The sequence below is a fragment of the Streptopelia decaocto genome (genome assembly GCF_964273445.1).
Source record: "Streptopelia decaocto genome assembly, contig: HAP1_SCAFFOLD_30, whole genome shotgun sequence".
Classification (NCBI taxonomy): domain Eukaryota; kingdom Metazoa; phylum Chordata; class Aves; order Columbiformes; family Columbidae; genus Streptopelia; species Streptopelia decaocto.
The window spans coordinates 2,105,217-2,111,216 of NW_028116159.1; positions in this window are offsets into that span (position 1 = coordinate 2,105,217).

Genomic DNA, 6,000 nt, shown 5'->3' on the forward strand with positions numbered 1-6,000 from the left:
TTTGAGAGATTTGGACGTGAAAGGGTACCAATCTTGTCAAGGATTGGGAACCCTTCGCGACAATGTCCAAAGTTTCAGCGGGATTTCCAAAATGTTGAAAGGAACTCGAAACATGTCAACCTTGGTTTTGAGAATCTCTCCCGGAGTTTGAGAGATTTGGACCTGAAAGGGTACCAATCTTGTCGGGGATTGGGAACCCTCCGCCAGAATGTCCAAAGTTTCAGCGGGATTTCCAAAATGTTGAAAGGAACTCGAAACATGTCAACCTTGGTTTTGAGAATCTCTCCCGGAGTTTGAGAGATTTGGATGTGAAAGGGTACCAATCTTGTCGGGGATTGGGAACCCTTCGCCAGATTGTCCAAAGTTTCAGCGGGATTTCCAAAATGTTGAAAGGAACTCGAAACATGTCAACCTTGGTTTTGAGAATCTCTCCCAGACTTTGAGAGATTTGGACGTGAAAGGGTACCAATCTTGTCGGGGATTGGGAACCCTTCGCGACAATGTCCAAAGTTTCAGCGGGATTTCCAAAATGTTGAAAGGAACTCGAAACATGTCAACCTTGGTTTTGAGAATCTCTCCCGGAGTTTGAGAGATTTGGACGTGAAAGGGTACCAATCTTGTCGGGGATTGGGAACCCTTCGCGAGAATGTCCAAAGTTTCAGTGGGATTTCCAAAATGTTGAAAGGAACTCGAAACATGTCAACCTTGGTTTTGAGAATCTCTCCCGGACTTTGAGAGATTTGGACGTGAAAGGGTACCAATCTTGTCGGGGATTGGGAACGCTTCGCCAGAATGTCCAAAGTTTCAGCGGGATTTCCAAAATGTTGAAAGGAACTCGAACCATGTCAACCTTGGTTTTGAGAATCTCTCCCGGAGTTTGAGAGATTTGGACGTGAAAGGGTACCAATCTTGTCGGGGATTGGGAACCCTTCGCGACAATGTCCAAAGTTTCAGTGGGATTTCCAAAATGTTGAAAGGAACTCGAAACATGTCAACCTTGGTTTTGAGAATCTCTCCCGGAGTTTGAGAGATTTGGACGTGAAAGGGTACCAATCTTGTCGGGGATTGGGAACGCTTCGCCAGAATGTCCAAAGTTTCAGCGGGATTTCCAAAATGTTGAAAGGAACTCGAAACATGTCAGCCTTGGTTTTGAGAATCTCTCCCGGACTTTGAGAGATTTGGACCTGAAAGGGTACCAATCTTGTCGGGGATTGGGAACCCTCCGCCAGAATGTCCAAAGTTTCAGCGGGATTTCCAAAATGTTGAAAGGAACTCGAAACATGTCAACCTTGGTTTTGAGAATCTCTCCCGGACTTTGAGAGATTTGGACGTGAAAGGGTACCAATCTTGTCGGGGATTGGGAACCCTTCGCGAGAATGTCCAAAGTTTCAGCGGGATTTCCAAAATGTTGAAAGGAACTCGAAACATGTCAAGCTTGGTTTTGAGAATCTCTCCCGGAGTTTGAGAGATTTGGACGTGAAAGGGTACCAATCTTGTCGGGGATTGGGAACCCTTCACGAGAATGTCCAAAGTTTCAGCAGGATTTCCAAAATGTTGAAAGGAACTCGAAACATGTCAACCTTGGTTTTGAGAATCTCTCCCGGAGTTTGAGAGATTTGGACGTGAAAGGGTACCAATCTTGTCGGGGATTGGGAACCCTTCGCCAGATTGTCCAAAGTTTCAGCGGGATTTCCAAAATGTTGAAAGGAACTCGAAACATGTCAACCTTGGTTTTGAGAATCTCTCCCGGAGTTTGAGAGATTTGGACCTGAAAGGGTACCAATCTTGTCGGGGATTGGGAACCCTCCGCCAGAATGTCCAAAGTTTCAGCGGGATTTCCAAAATGTTGAAAGGAACTCGAAACATGTCAACCTTGGTTTTGAGAATCTCTCCTGGAGTTTGAGAGATTTGGACCTGAAAGGGTACCAATCTTGTCGGGGATTGGGAACCCTCCGCCAGAATGTCCAAAGTTTCAGCGGGATTTCCAAAATGTTGAAAGGAACTCGAAACATGTCAACCTTGGTTTTGAGAATCTCTCCCGGAGTTTGAGAGATTTGGACGTGAAAGGGTACCAATCTTGTCGGGGATTGGGAACCCTTCGCCAGAATGTCCAAAGTTTCAGCGGGATTTCCAAAATGTTGAAAGGAACTCGAAACATGTCAACCTTGGTTTTGAGAATCTCTCCCGGAGTTTGAGAGATTTGGACGTGAAAGGGTACCAATCTTGTCGGGGATTGGGAACCCTTCGCGACAATGTCCAAAGTTTCAGCGGGATTTCCAAAATGTTGAAAGGAACTCGAAACATGTCAACCTTGGTTTTGAGAATCTCTCCCGGAGTTTGAGAGATTTGGACCTGAAAGGGTACCAATCTTGTCGGGGATTGGGAACCCTCCGCCAGAATGTCCAAAGTTTCAGCGGGATTTCCAAAATGTTGAAAGGAACTCGAAACATGTCAACCTTGGTTTTGAGAATCTCTCCCGGAGTTTGAGAGATTTGGATGTGAAAGGGTACCAATCTTGTCGGGGATTGGGAACCCTTCGCCAGATTGTCCAAAGTTTCAGCGGGATTTCCAAAATGTTGAAAGGAACTCGAAACATGTCAACCTTGGTTTTGAGAATCTCTCCCGGAGTTGGAGAGATTTGGACGTGAAAGGGTACCAATCTTGTCGGGGATTGGGAACCCTTCGCGAGAATGTCCAAAGTTTCAGCGGGATTTCCAAAATGTTGAAAGGAACTCGAAACATGTCAACCTTGGTTTTGAGAATCTCTCCCGGACTTTGAGAGATTTGGACGTGAAAGGGTACCAATCTTGTCGGGGATTGGGAACCCTTCGCGAGAATGTCCAAAGTTTCAGCGGGATTTCCAAAATGTTGAAAGGAACTCGAAACATGTCAACCTTGGTTTTGAGAATCTCTCCCGGACTTTGAGAGATTTGGACGTGAAAGGGTACCAATCTTGTCGGGGATTGGGAACCCTCCGCCAGAATGTCCAAAGTTTCAGCGGGATTTCCAAAATGTTGAAAGGAACTCGAAACATGTCAACCTTGGTTTTGAGAATCTCTCCCGGAGTTTGAGAGATTTGGACGTGAAAGGGTACCAATCTTGTCGGGGATTGGGAACCCTTCGCGAGAATGTCCAAAGTTTCAGCGGGATTTCCAAAATGTTGAAAGGAACTCGAACCATGTCAACCTTGGTTTTGAGAATCTCTCCCGGAGTTTGAGAGATTTGGACGTGAAAGGGTACCAATCTTGTCGGGGATTGGGAACCCTCCGCCAGAATGTCCAAAGTTTCAGCGGGATTTCCAAAATGTTGAAAGGAACTCGAAACATGTCAACCTTGGTTTTGAGAATCTCTCCCGGAGTTTGAGAGATTTGGACGTGAAAGGGTACCAATCTTGTCGGGGATTGGGAACCCTTCGCGAGAATGTCCAAAGTTTCAGCGGGATTTCCAAAATGTTGAAAGGAACTCGAAACATGTCAACCTTGGTTTTGAGAATCTCTCCCGGAGTTTGAGAGATTTGGACGTGAAAGGGTACCAATCTTGTCAAGGATTGGGAACCCTTCGCGACAATGTCCAAAGTTTCAGCGGGATTTCCAAAATGTTGAAAGGAACTCGAAACATGTCAACCTTGGTTTTGAGAATCTCTCCCGGAGTTTGAGAGATTTGGACCTGAAAGGGTACCAATCTTGTCGGGGATTGGGAACCCTCCGCCAGAATGTCCAAAGTTTCAGCGGGATTTCCAAAATGTTGAAAGGAACTCGAAACATGTCAACCTTGGTTTTGAGAATCTCTCCCGGAGTTTGAGAGATTTGGATGTGAAAGGGTACCAATCTTGTCGGGGATTGGGAACCCTTCGCCAGATTGTCCAAAGTTTCAGCGGGATTTCCAAAATGTTGAAAGGAACTCGAAACATGTCAACCTTGGTTTTGAGAATCTCTCCCAGACTTTGAGAGATTTGGACGTGAAAGGGTACCAATCTTGTCGGGGATTGGGAACCCTTCGCGACAATGTCCAAAGTTTCAGCGGGATTTCCAAAATGTTGAAAGGAACTCGAAACATGTCAACCTTGGTTTTGAGAATCTCTCCCGGAGTTTGAGAGATTTGGACGTGAAAGGGTACCAATCTTGTCGGGGATTGGGAACCCTTCGCGAGAATGTCCAAAGTTTCAGTGGGATTTCCAAAATGTTGAAAGGAACTCGAAACATGTCAACCTTGGTTTTGAGAATCTCTCCCGGACTTTGAGAGATTTGGACGTGAAAGGGTACCAATCTTGTCGGGGATTGGGAACGCTTCGCCAGAATGTCCAAAGTTTCAGCGGGATTTCCAAAATGTTGAAAGGAACTCGAACCATGTCAACCTTGGTTTTGAGAATCTCTCCCGGAGTTTGAGAGATTTGGACGTGAAAGGGTACCAATCTTGTCGGGGATTGGGAACCCTTCGCGACAATGTCCAAAGTTTCAGTGGGATTTCCAAAATGTTGAAAGGAACTCGAAACATGTCAACCTTGGTTTTGAGAATCTCTCCCGGAGTTTGAGAGATTTGGACGTGAAAGGGTACCAATCTTGTCGGGGATTGGGAACGCTTCGCCAGAATGTCCAAAGTTTCAGCGGGATTTCCAAAATGTTGAAAGGAACTCGAAACATGTCAGCCTTGGTTTTGAGAATCTCTCCCGGACTTTGAGAGATTTGGACCTGAAAGGGTACCAATCTTGTCGGGGATTGGGAACCCTCCGCCAGAATGTCCAAAGTTTCAGCGGGATTTCCAAAATGTTGAAAGGAACTCGAAACATGTCAACCTTGGTTTTGAGAATCTCTCCCGGAGTTTGAGAGATTTGGACGTGAAAGGGTACCAATCTTGTCAGGGATTGGGAACCCTTCGCCAGAATGTCCAAAGTTTCAGCGGGATTTCCAAAATGTTGAAAGGAACTCGAAACATGTCAACCTTGGTTTTGAGAATCTCTCCCGGAGTTTGAGAGATTTGGACGTGAAAGGGTACCAATCTTGTCGGGGATTGGGAACCCTTCGCGAGAATGTCCAAAGTTTCAGCGGGATTTCCAAAATGTTGAAAGGAACTTGAAACATGTCAACCTTGGTTTTGAGAATCTCTCCCGGAGTTTGAGAGATTTGGACGTGAAAGGGTACCAATCTTGTCGGGGATTGGGAACCCTTCGCGACAATGTCCAAAGTTTCAGCGGGATTTCCAAAATGTTGAAAGGAACTCGAAACATGTCAACCTTGGTTTTGAGAATCTCTCCCGGACTTTGAGAGATTTGGACGTGAAAGGGTACCAATCTTGTCGGGGATCTAGAACCCTCCGCCAGAATGTCCAAAGTTTCAGCGGGATTTCCAAAATGTTGAAAGGAACTCGAACCATGTCAACCTTGGTTTTGAGAATCTCTCCCGGAGTTTGAGAGATTTGGACGTGAAAGGGTACCAGTCTTGTCGGGGATTGGGAACCCTTCGCGAGAATGTCCAAAGTTTCAGCGGGATTTCCAAAATGTTGAAAGGAACTCGAAACATGTCAACCTTGGTTTTGAGAATCTCTCCCGGACTTTGAGAGATTTGGACGTGAAAGGGTACCAATCTTGTCGGGGATTGGGAACCCTTCGCGAGAATGTCCAAAGTTTCAGCGGGATTTCCAAAATGTTGAAAGGAACTCGAAACATGTCAAGCTTGGTTTTGAGAATCTCTCCCGGAGTTTGAGAGATTTGGACGTGAAAGGGTACCAATCTTGTCGGGGATTGGGAACCCTTCACGAGAATGTCCAAAGTTTCAGCGGGATTTCCAAAATGTTGAAAGGAACTCGAAACATGTCAACCTTGGTTTTGAGAATCTCTCCCGGAGTTTGAGAGATTTGGACGTGAAAGGGTACCAATCTTGTCGGGGATTGGGAACCCTTCGCCAGATTGTCCAAAGTTTCAGCGGGATTTCCAAAATGTTGAAAGGAACTCGAAACATGTCAACCTTGGTTTTGAGAATCTCTCCCGGAGTTTGAGAGATTTGG